This window comes from Felis catus, chromosome C2 (assembly GCF_018350175.1).
Source record: "Felis catus isolate Fca126 chromosome C2, F.catus_Fca126_mat1.0, whole genome shotgun sequence".
In the NCBI taxonomy this organism is placed as follows: domain Eukaryota; kingdom Metazoa; phylum Chordata; class Mammalia; order Carnivora; family Felidae; genus Felis; species Felis catus.
The window spans coordinates 140,883,908-140,897,418 of NC_058376.1; positions in this window are offsets into that span (position 1 = coordinate 140,883,908).

Here is a 13,511-nt window from a genome sequence, read left to right on the forward strand (position 1 = left end):
TGAAATAGACAAGGAAACTGGTTTTGATTGACACACTGGACCGGATGGACTTAACAGATATATTCATAACATTCTGTCCTAAAACAGCAGGATACACATTCTTTTCAAGTGAACATTCTCCAGAATAGATCACATATTAGGTCACAAAACAGGCCTCAACAAATACAAAAAGATTGAAATCATACCATGTACCTTTTCTGACCCCAATGCTATGCAACTAGAAGTCAGCCACAAGACAAAATTTGGAAAGATCACAAATACATGGAAGTTAAGCATTCTACTAAGCAATGAATGGGTCAACCAGTAAATTAAAGGAGAAATAAAAAAGTACATGGAAGTAAATGAAAATGAAAACATGATGGTCCAAAAATCTTTGGGATGCAGCAAAAGCAGTTCTAAGAGGGAAGTATATATCAATACAGGCCTACATTAAGAAACAAGAAAAATCTCAAATAAACAACCTAACCTTACACCTAAAGGAGCTAGAAAAAGAACAACAAACAAAGTCTAAGCCAGCAGAAGGAAGGAAATAATAAAGATTAGAGCAGAAATAAATGATATTAACTAAAAAAAAGTAGAACAGATCAATGAAACCAGGAGCTGATTCTTTGAAAAAATTAATAAAATTGATAAACTTCTATCCAGACTTATCAAAAAGAAAAAAGACCTAAATAAATAAAATCACAAATAAGAGGGGAGAAATAACAACCAACACCACAGAAATGAAAACAATTATAAGAGAATATTATGAAAAACTATATGCCAACAAATTGGACAGCCTGAAAGAAATGGATAAATTTCTAGAAACAGATAAATTACCAAAACTGAAACAGGAAGAAATAGAAAACTTGAACAGACTGATAACCAGGAAATAAATTGAATCAGTAATCAAAAATCTTCCAACAAACAAAAATCCAGGGCCAGATAACTTCCTAGGGAAATTCTACCAAACATTTAGAGTTAATACCAGTTCTTCTCAAACTATTCCATAAAATAGCAAAGGAAGGAAAGTTTCCAAATTCATTCTATGAGGTCAGCAGTACTGTGATACCAAAACCAGATAAAGACTCCTGTAAAAGAGAGAACTACAGGCCAACATCCCTGATGAATATTTATGCAAAAATTCTCAATAAAATGCTAGCAAACTGAATTCAACAATACATTAAACAAATCATTCACCACAATTAAGTGGGATATATTCTTGTGTTGTAAGGGTGGTTTAATACAAATGAATCAACATGATACATCGTATCAAAAAGAGAAGGCGTAAAAACCATAAAAATCATTTGGATAGATGGAGAAAAAGCATTTGACAAAGTACAGCATCTATTCATGATAAAAACCCCAACAAAGTAGGCTTAGAGGGAACATACATCAACATAAAAAAGCCTATATATGAAAAACCCACAGCTAGTATCTTCCTCAGTGGTGAAAACCTGAGAGGTTTTCCTCTATGGTCAGGAACAAGGCAGGAATTTCCACTCTCACCACTGTTATTTAGCATAGTACCAGAAGTCCTAGCCACAGCCATCAGGCAACAAAAAGAAATAAAAGGCATCCAAATAGGCAAAGAAAAAGTTAAACTTTCACTATTTGTAGATGACAGAATACTCTATATAGAAAACCGGAAAGATTCCACCAAAAAACTGCTAGAACTGATAAATGGATTAAGCCAAGTCTCAGGATACAAAATCAATGTACAGAAACCTGTTACATTTTTATACACCAATAATGAAGCGGCAGAGAGGGAAATTAATAAGACAACCCCATTTACAATTGTACTCCAAATAATAAGATACCTAGGAATAAACCTAATCATAGAGGTGAAAGACCTAAAGTCTGAAAACTTTACAACACTGATGAAAGAAATTGAAGAAGACACAAAGAGATGGAAAGAGATTCCATGCTCATGGAATGAAGAACAAATATTGTCAAAATGTCTATATTACCAAAGGCAATCTACACATTTAATGCAATCCCTATCAAAATACCAACAGCATTTTTCACAGAGCTAAAACAAACCACCCTAAATTTTGCATGAAACCACAAAAGACCCTGAATGTCCAAAGCAATCTTGAAAAAGAAGAGCAAAGCTGGAGACATCACAATTCTGGACTTAAATTTATATTACAAAGCTGTAGTCATCAAAACACTATGGTACTAGCCTAAAATTAGACATATAGATCAACAGAACAGAATAGGAAACTGAGAAATGAACCCATAACTATATGGTCAATTAATCTTCAGCAAAAGAGGAAAGGAAAGAATGTGTAGTAGAAAAAAGACAGTCTCTTCAACAAATGGTGTTGGGAAAAGTGGACAGCAACATGCAAAAGAATGAAACTGGCCCACTTTCTTACACCAAACACAAAAATAAATTCAAAATGGGTTAAAGACCTAAATGTGAGACCTGAAACCATAAAAGTCCTAGAGGAGAACACAGGCAGTAACCTCTTTGACGTCGGCTATAGCAACTTCTTTCTAGATATGTCTCCTGAGGGCAGAGAAATAAAAGCAAAAATAAACTATTGGGACATCATTAAAACAAAAACCTTCCACACAGCAAATGAAACAACAAAACTAAAAGGCAACCTATGGAATGGGAGAGGATATGTGTAAGTGACATAACTGATAAAGAGTTATTATCCAAAATATATAAAGAACAGATACAATTCAATACTCCAAAAACAAATAATCTCATTTAAAACGGGCAGAAGACAGGAACAGATATTTCTTCAAAGAAGACATACGGATAGGTTGCCAACAGACACATGAAAGGAAGCTCATCACTTACCATCAGGGAAAAACAAATCAAATCTACGATGAGATGTCACCTTAAACCCGTCAGAATGGCTAAAATCAACAACACAAAAGCAGCAGGTGCTGACAAGGATGTGGAGAAAGGGGAACCCTCTTGCACTGTTGGTAGGAATGCAAACTGGTGCAGCCACTCTGGAAAACAGTGTGGAGTTTCCTCAGAAAGTTACAAACACAGCTACCCTACAATCCGTCAATTGCACTGTTTGGTATTTACCCAAATAATACAAATATACTAATTCAAAGAGATACATGCACCCCAATGTTCATAGCAGTATTATCTACAGTTGCCAAATTATAGAAGTGTCCACTGATAGATGAATGGATAAAGAAAAAGTGGTATATGTGTACAATGGAATGTCACTCAGCCATAAAAAGAATGAAATCTGTCATGTGCATGGGTGGAGCTAGAGAGATTATGCTAAGCAAAGTATGTCAGACAGAGAAAGACAAATACCATGTAGTTTTACCGTATGATTGGCTAAGTATGTGGGATTTAAGAAACAAAACAAATGAACAAAAGGGAAAAAAAGAGAGAGAGAGAGAAACCAAGAAACAGACTCTTCACTATAGAGAACAAACTGATGGTTACCAGAGGGGAGGTGGGTGGGGGGATGGGTGCAATAGGTGATAGGGATTAAGGAGCACACTTGTGATGATGACTGGGTGTCCTTATGGAAGTACTGAATCACTATATTGTACGCCTATAATAATATTATACTGCATGTTAACTAACTGGAATTTAAATTAAAAAAAATTTTTAATGCAAGTTTTCATTCAGCAGGTCTGGGGTGAAGCCTGACATTTTGCATTTCTAACCATTCCCGGGTGACCCCGATGCCACTGGCGTATAGTGAGAAAGGAGGAGGGCAGGTTTGAACGAATTAGATTGCATACTTAGAATGTGGTAGGATAAGAGGAGGGACTTTAATTAGCATTGGATGTGTCTATTGCATTACGAGATAGAAAAGCCTTAGGCTTACTTGCAAAAGATTCTTTTCTTCCCACTGGGCATAGAAGTTACACAGAAGCAGAATTTGGTTATATACTTGTATCTTTGTGTTAGAAGAGACCTCAGAGATCAAGAAGGGAAGCCTCTTGACTTCCCAGCTAGTGCCGTTTCCACAGAGTCCAAAGAGTTCCCCACTTCATGTCAGGATCACTGTAACAAACTGTCTCCCATCACGTGTATTAGCTTCCCATGGCTGCTCTAACAAATTATCACATGTGGGTTTAAAACAACAAAAATGCGTCCTCTTACAGTTCTGTAGGTCAGAATTCCAAAATCCTTATTACAGGGCTGAAATCAAGGTGTCCACCTGACAGAAGAAAGCCATGCTTTCTCCAGAGGCTCTATGGGAGAATCCACTCCTTGCCTCTTCCAGCCTCTTGTAGCAGCCACCGTTCTGTCATTTGTAGCCACACCACTCCAGGCTTCAAAGCCAGTACCTTCACATTTCTCTCTGCTCTGTCTTCATATTGCCTTCTCCTCTGTGTGACTGTGTGGCATCTACATCTGTCTTTCTCTCATAAAGACACTTGTGATTGCATTTAGGGCGCCCCCAGTTATCCACAATGGTCTCTCCACCTAAAGACCCTTAATCTCACCTGCAAAGACCCTTTTCTCCCAAACAGCATAACACTTACAGTTTCCAGGGAGTAGGACCTAATATCTTTGGGGGCTTTTATTCAGCCTCTCACACAGACAGCCAACTACTGTATGACTCACCAGGGGTGCTCAGAAAGATTTACCCGCATGGCAGGGTAAACTAACACAAGCGGTCCCAAGACAAGTGTCTTCTGAAAAACTGAGATAGTCATTCATGTAGCACTGGGTATCAGTGCAGATCAGTTTCTCAGATGCACATGAAGACTTGCTCCATTTATAAGGCATTCATAGATGACATCATGTGCAATGGAATTTGGGTTGTTGGGCATTTATCTGCACAGCTTCCCTCTTAGATCCCATCTAATGAGCAGTGCCCTATCTTTCCAATCACAAACTCTTCCTGCAGGACAAGAAAAACCTTTGTTGTTGTTGTTTAAATTTTTAAAGTGTTTATTTTGAAATAATTATAGATACACAAGAAATTGCAAAGAAATGTGCATGCAGATCTCTTGCACTTAGCCTGCCCCGATGTTAACACTTCGCATCTCTATAGTCCAATATCAAAACCAGGAAACTGACACTGATATAATTCTCATAGCTTGTTCAGAAGATTCCTATTTTTAACTGATGACTGGCAAAGGACTTTTTAGTTTCTTATATTTGTTTTAGAAATAAGTGGCCAGATGCCATTATTAGAGCCTGTTTCAGCACACAATCAAAGATGAAATACGTGCTCTGGTTTAGAGGTCTAGAAAAGCTCTCGCCAGGAGATGGCACCTTAAATGTATGTTATGAAGCTCATGATCTAGGAACTTGGAGAGCTTGCTTCTCATTCCTGCTTCCCAGCATTTCATCTGCTGCAATAGAGCAAGTAATGAAATAAATTTAAAGGCATTAATCCAATATTATATTCTTCTTAGAGTTGTTTAGTTGTTTACACGTAGAGTTAGAGCTGTTATGTGACAGGGTTGTGATTTTCATAGTGGAGCTTCGTGAATTGTAATGAATTGTAAAATACTTTTTAGGGCAGGTTACTATTTTCTCTGAAAGGGATATTATACTTTCAGTGGTAAGGTCTCATGCACTTTTCTTTGTGGTCACGGTTTCCACTTGTGGTGTTGTCAGCCCCAGGATGGGAGAAAGCACTCAGGGAAAAGGTCAAAATGAGGCAGCCTAGAAGGAGAAGGCTCTGGATACAGCACTCTGCACAAGGGGTCAAAACCTGGGGAACTTTTGGGGGGCCAAGATAACAGCAGCCGACTAACTCCAAATCTCTCCAAACATCCTTGTAATTTTCCAGACCAACAACAAAAATAAGATTATGTAAGTCTAATGCCTTTGGTTTGAACAAACTCTACATTACCTGAGGGCAGAAAAACAAACTCTTCTTCCAGCTGGGTGAGAGGGCAAGCGGGGGTCCTACTGCGTGAAAGAAAAAAGAGGAGATTGGACTGAAACCATCACTATGAAACAGAAAGATACGGGAAGTACGCAGTAAAGAAAAAGTCTTGCTTCTTGGCAGGTCCTTCCCTGACTGGAGGAAAAGGGCTGGGTGTGAGTTGGGCCTCAGGTGCCAGTTCTAGAAAGGCAACACCTGTAGGAGAGGTGTCCTTTTGAGACTACGGGGATGGAAAAACAAGATGGGCGGTGGGCCAGGGGAGAGATGAAATCCTTTGAGGCAAAAGAAAACCCCTCCAAATAAAAAAGACACATGAACCCTTCTCCTAATGCCTCAGGCCCCAGGTTGTGGGGGAAACACCTAAAGGGGAGCTCTGGAGCACTTTCACCTCAGAGTAGTGCCGTGTGGAACCATGCTAGAACCTGAGGCAACAAGACATTTCAGCACTATTGATCCTGTCTATAAATTTTGATATTTTGATCATCATGAATTTTTATGTTCATTCTGATTTTTTCAAATATTTCGTTGAAATATTTATTTTGATTACTGAGTTTTTTGGTGCCTCCTTAAATTGTATTCTTCCCTCACCTTCCCCCTGTTCTGGTCCTGCCTCAGGGGTCTCCTAAGCAGAGGCCTGGGGGCTAGAGCTGTCACCAAGGGCTGCCATGGGGGAGACATACATTTCTAGACTTCCAGCTCTCTGCAAATGGTGGTGAAGCAGCTCTGGGAGCTCCCAAAGTTGTCTGAGAAAGAACCGTGGGTGCTGGCTTTAGGATGGGAGAGCCCACTGACGGATTGGAGGGAGGTGCCCCAAAATAGTGAAAAGGGATCAGTAGAGATCTGGGGCCAGAACTCACAATGTTTGCCACAGAAGCCATTTTCCAATACTGATCTTTCAAAAACTCCTTAGCTCAATCCGCACACCAACCTCGCTATCCTTTCGTACAATAGTTCTCTTGACTCAGCAACCTGTCACTTCAGTCATAGTGACAGACGTTTACTATCAACACACTCACCCAGAGGGTCTCCTGACCTGGAAGGAACGGTTGTTCACAACAGCCGACTGGGGCAGGGCTGACAGAGGTGACCCTCGGAGAACAAAGTCCTTGTGTGTTCTTTCACAGACTTGCTTGGAACCACTGACCTAGATGAGTTATAGATTCTTCTCTCTGTTCTGTCTTTCTGTAGAGGATCTGGCAGGGTCAAGAGGATGAGTCAGCACAAATATAGGGCCATTATTGGAAAACACATTCAAAGTAAATAATAGACTAGAAGTAGATAAAAGGCATAATCTTTGCATTTGGAAATTGTCATGTATTTTCTATATAAACTCTCTAGCTTTTCTCTGTAGAAGACCATGAATCAGTGAAGATAACCAACAAAAATTCCCCTACCCTACACACAACCACAGAATTTGAGGAGAAACATAATCAGATATTTTTTTTCTAGGAGTAAATGGTACATTGGTATATGGCATACCATCAGAAAAGTGAAAAAATTTAAGTGTGCACCTTAATACATATTTACAAAATTGCCCATATATGACCAGCCCTTAGAGCCAGAAGCCCCCTCAACCCCCTTCCCAGTAAGCAGCCTCCCCAGGCAATTACTCTCCTGACATCTAAGCCCATAGATTGTTAGCCTGCTTTTGTATTTTATATCAATGAAATTGGGCAATATGTAGTCTATTATACCTGGCTTCTTTTGCACACATATTACGATCGTGATATTCGTGTTGTTACTTGTTTATTGTTGTTGCTGTAAAATATTCCCTTTTGGGAATATACTCCAACTTATTTCACTATTTTATACTTGATGGATATTTGGGTTGTTTTAGTTTGGGGCTGTTAGTTTGATATGCATGGCTGCTGTGAACCTTCTTGTGCATGTACATTCTTGCATTTTAGGACAGGTCTGGGATCATATGAAGACATTCCTCTGGGTTACGTACAGGAAGTAAATTGATATATTTCACAAAGCCTTTTCAAAGTTTGTATGTTTAGGAGCAGAATTGTATATGCACAACTCAAGAGACTGTTACTTGAAACAGAATGCCTCCTCCCGTGGCATAAGTGTATGGCCATCCTTGACCTCAAATTCCATTTTTAGGAGAGCATTTGCTAACATGGTCCTCCCTTCTACTAGTCTAATTACAGTGTATCCACTATATTTAACTTTTCTCTTATTAGGCAACTTAAAATTATGACTTCTCCTGTACATGGACACATTAAGAATCCATTTTCAAAGCTGAGGACAGCAACATAGCAGAGGAGTTTCTATTCTGTTTCTAACAGACATGCAGGTAATCCCCAAATCTTATCTGTTCTTCTTGCTTTAAATACTAGATACTAGAGGGGCACCTGGGTGGCACAGTCGGTTTGGTGTCGTACTCATGATCTCGGCTCAGGTCGTGATCTCAAGGCTTGTGAGCTTGAGCCCAACATCGGGCTCTATGCTGGTGGTGTAGAGCCTGCCTGAGATTCTGTCTCTCCTTCTCTCTGCCCATCCCAGCTTGTGCTCTCTCTCTCTCAAAATAAATATATAAACTTAAAAAAACTAAATACTAGATATGAGAAGTTGTGCTCACCTATTCAGAACTTTCCACTCTTCATATTTTTAATCTGTTGTGAGGTCTGACATGTCACACATCTTTTGAGAGTAGTTTTAAATTTTTTTGCCTGATTGTAAGACTCAGTCCAACTAGATCAGATACTGCAAGGAAGAATCTGGGAATGGCTATTTTCCAAAATTGATTTTACGATCAGGCAAGATTTGAAAACAGTGCAAAAGAATATTACAAATTATTGTATATTTGTTTATGCTCAAACCAATTGTGTGTATAGAGTCATGGTTTCTGAGGCTTCTTATAATAAAAAAAGAAGGGTGCCTGGTGGCTCAGCTGGTTGAGCATCTGACTCTTGATTTGGGCTCAGGTCTTGATTGCAGGGTCATGGGATCGAGCTCTGTCTTAGGCTCTTTGCTGAGTGTGGAGCCTGACTGAGATTCCCTCACCCTCTGCTCCTCTCCCCCACTTACATACATGTGCACACTCTTTCTCTCTCTGAAATTAAAAAAAAAAAATACTAGGGCATCCAAAAAAGTCTCTGCATGTGTGTGTGTGTGTGTGTGTGTGTGTGTGTGTGCGTATGAGTGTGTTTGAGTGTGTGTATGGGACAAATTACTAATTCTTCTATTTTCTGTTCCTCAATATTACTGGTCATTCATATAGTGTTTTCTTTCATTTAACAGATATTTATCGAGTGAGCACAAAGAACCAGGTTCTTTTAAGTTATGCGTAGTATGATTTCTGCCTGAAAAATTCTAGATATGACACTCACCGAAGTAACTAAATCATAAGGCATGAAGATATTGTGCAAACAAAGTGCTATAGGAATTTTCATAAGGGGAAAATTTTTCCTACCCACTTTTTGCCTTTTCTGCCTCACTTCCACCACTTCCCCATACACACCAGAGCAACAGTTGCTAGAGGTCACTGGGATCCATGTTTATCATTACCACTTATCAAACATGTAAAGTTAAACAGCAAAGTTGACATTTTATGAAGTTCAAGATGGAAAACAGGAGTGAGAAGAGCAGAAACTGTGGTGATTTGTTAGCTTCCCACTTAATTTTAAGCTTCTGCGAAACACAAAGTGGTCTATATACCAATAGAGTGTGTGTGTGTGTGTGTGTGTGTGTGTGTGTGTGTGTGTATAACAGTGTTTGGAACATACTAGTGTGTGTGTGTGTATAACAGTGTTTGGAACATACTAGGTGATGAGTGAATATTTTTTCAATGAAGGATGAAAAGATGTAGTGGAACTTAACTACATTATTGATGATTAAGTAAATTTATATCACTCAAAAATGCAACTATTCTTTGACCCTATAATTGCATCCTTGAAGAAGGAATCTGCAAGAGGAAAGTCACTATTTGGCATGTGGTAACGTGTAGCAATGCAGGTATCTCTGAATTCACTGAATTCATTGAAAGCGAGATGTAGAGTTGAACAATTGGTTGGACTTAGATTCTAGAGTCTGAAAGAACTTAGACTAAGTCTCCCCCTGCCCCTTATTAACTGAATGAACAAAGGTTTTAGTCCCTAATCTGCTCAACATGGTTAACAACAATAATTTCTATGCTCACAGGACTGTTGAGAGGGTTACATGACGCTATGTGGGAAAAGCTCATTGAACGGAGCCTGAGACGTGGTACCTCGAATAAATAGGGACAGCTTACCATTAGCCTAATCCTACGAGTTAGGTACTTTCCTGCCATCTGTTGGAATACTGGCATAAGGAAAGCCAGTATCTTACGATGACCAAAATGTCAGCAGTGCCCTCTCGAGCTGTGCCACATTCAACCTACACATCCGTATGTGGCAGCACTGACTGAGCCACTTGTCACCATCGTCGTTATTATTAATGTTAATCTATTTCTTCAAATAGTATCTTTGGAAGATACTATCTTTGGCATATTCTATCTTTGGCATATACTATCTTTGGCATATCCTAAATATGCCAAAAATCTGGTTAAGCTCCTTTTTACCTTTTAATAAACTTTATTGGGAGAAACTTAACATGAAATATTTATAATATAGAATATACGATAGAAACCCAAGTCGCACTTAAACTAGATTCTAGCTATTCATAAACGAATACATGGCCTGGAAAATAATCACTGGAGTGATGACATGGGGTTATAGACAGTTGTTTCTGATTTTAAAACTGTACATTGATTTTTGTTATAATACTTATGTGATAAGCACACATACTTAAATCAATTTATATCCATTAGCTATGAAGGAACTTTCATCAGAAAGTCATTTAACAACATAGGAAACTTTTTTTGGAGATGTATTTTAGAATAAAAATGGGAGGGGTGCCTGGATGGCTCAGTCGGTTGAATGTCCGACTCTTGATTTTGGCTCAGGTCATGATCCTAGGGTCTTGGGATCAAGCCCCGTGTTGGGCTCTGTGCTGAGCATGGAGTCTGCTTAAGATTCTCTCTCTCTCTCTCTCTCTCTCTCTCTCTCTCTCGGTCTCTCTCTCCCCCCTCTGCCCCTCCCCTGCTTATGCATGCATGCTCTCTCTCCTGAAAAACAAAAGAAGAAGAAGAAGAAGAAGAAAAGTGGGAAAGACATGGGGATATGAGGGAAGGAAAATGGGAATTTAGGAGCAGTGGAGATGAATGTACAGAATAATAAGATGTTAAAAAGACGATTCTTTTTCAAACCACTATCTTTTTTTTTTTTTAATTTTTTTTTTCAACGTTTATTTATTTTTGGGACAGAGAGAGACAGAGCATGAACGGGGCAGAGGCAGAGAGAGAGGGAGACACAGAATCGGAAACAGGCTCCAGGCTCCGAGCCATCAGCCCAGAGCCCGATGCGGGGCTCGAACTCCCAGACCGCGAGATCGTGACCTGGCTGAAGTCGGACGCTTAACCGACTGCGCCACCCAGGCGCCCCAAACCACTATCTTTTTAATGTTCAAGTAATTTTATGGTACATAATCTTTCCATTGAATTTTCTTATGCCTTACATTGTCAATCATCAATTTTTAATAAAAGTTTCAGGAAGGCCAGGTGGCTCTATGTACTACATGCATGCCTAAGGGAATAGAAATAATCTATTTTCAGAAGAGCCTTTACCTGTACTCCTCTGGGATGGTTTCTTCTTTGCACATTGAGCTGCACGTCTTTGCCCTCTTGACATGCTTCCTTGTACTGCTAGAAGCCAGAGTTTGTGCTTGGCTAGCATACTATTTCAATTCTATCCTGTTTTCCCATATTGCCATCACAGAATAGCATCTTTGCCTTTCAAAACAGTGGAGCTTGTTTTATGAACATTTTGAGAAGAGCTTGTGACATTTAAGGTTCTCCATCATTAGATCTATTAATTCTTCTTAGTTGCTGGAGAAGGATTAACTTGGTTAGCTGGGAATAGACTCAGTTCTGTTTTCAGATTATTGAATTCATTTCACCCAGAAAGCTAGAGGGGTCCTGCTTTAAGAATAGAATCACTGGTTCTAACAATTTGGTTTTGGAAAGACTCTGGCAATAAGAACCAAGCGATCCTGTTCCTCTGCTCTTGGCTTAGCCGTGTGTAAAATTCGTCATCTGATTTGAATTATTCAGATGGAAGAAATATTCGTAATAAGCAGATGGTTCACCTTGTTCACATTAATGACGAAATAAACAAGGTTACATCATCTGTGGCCTGTGGAGTCCTCAGAGGACGTCTGCATGTATTGTATCCATGAGAACCCCCAACACGGTCAGGTTGGTATGTGATCCCTATTTTAATGGTAAGAAAGACGAAACTCAGAGGGGCAAATGCCTTTTTAAGGGTCATGGTCTAGTGAGTGGCAGAAGCTGGACCGGAGCCCAGATTTCCTGATTCTAGGCCTGCCATGCCAAGGTCAGATGTTAAGTGATAGGGAGTTAGCAGACATAAATAAACTATACTTTGGCCCATTTGGTTGAGATCTTGAACCATGACCTAAATTTGCCTTTTTTTTTTTTTCCCTATGAGGCATTTCCATCTCTCCCTGCCCCACTTTCTTGAGAATGTAAATTAATCTCCACTAATCTTGCTGAATCAGCAGGCAGACTAAAATAATCACTGAGAGGAATGTGCTCTCTTCATTTATCTTACTGGGGAGTTAATTTTGGAGACTTAATTATCAGAAACACTGTCCCTTTGCGCTTGTGGTCACTTTTGCAGAGCTGCAAAACACAGTCAGTTGGTCTGATTTCTTGTGTGGATCTGGAATTTGAGGCCGGAGGGAGAGCACTCAGGGATAGAAGTTTAGGCTCTAGATGTTGCACTCCGGATATTGGGAACTTTTCCTCAGTTGCTTTTCTACACCCAGCGGTTTATCCCTAACTTCTTATCCTCCCCACTATAAGAAGAAAATTGTTACAGACACGCACACATATTTAAGTCGTTTGCTTCACATCTCTTCAAAGCCTATCACAGAGAGTGTGTGTGGGAGTGGTGGGGGGTGTCACATTCCCGAAAGATCTTAAATTTAAGCTTTGGCATTTTATCCAAATGAAAATACCCAGATAATTTTATGGTGCAGTTATTGAAAGTGTGAGCTTTTTAATTGTTTTTTAATGTTTTTATTTATTTTTGAGAGAGAGAGAGAGAGAGAGAGAGAGAGAGAGAGAGAGAGAGAGAGACTGAGGGCGAGCAGGGGAGGGGTAGAGAGAGAGGGAGATACAGAATCCAAAGCAGGCTCCAGGCTCTAGGCTGTCAGCACGGAGCCCACACAGGGCTCGAATTCATGAACCAGGAGATTATGACCTGAGCTGAAGTCGGATGCTTAACCGACTGAGACACCCAGGTGCCCCAAAAGTGTGGGTTTTAGAGTCAGACTGCCTGCTTTCCAATTCTGGCTCCCCCTCTTAGCACTGAGCTTTAGGCAGCTCACAGAATTTTTCTGTGACACATCACCCTTACCTGTGTCATTGGGATAATAATAAGTACCTTATGGAATTGTTGAGGGTGCAGTGAAAATATATCTTTTAGGCACTAGAACTAATAAGCATTGGCTGTTATTACTTGTGCGTTAGAGTAAAAATGGCAATTTGTAAAGTGTAAGGACTTAAAATATACTGCAATTTTATACACATGGTACGGTATTTCACCAAAATTGTTGATGTGTTGAAATTCTCAA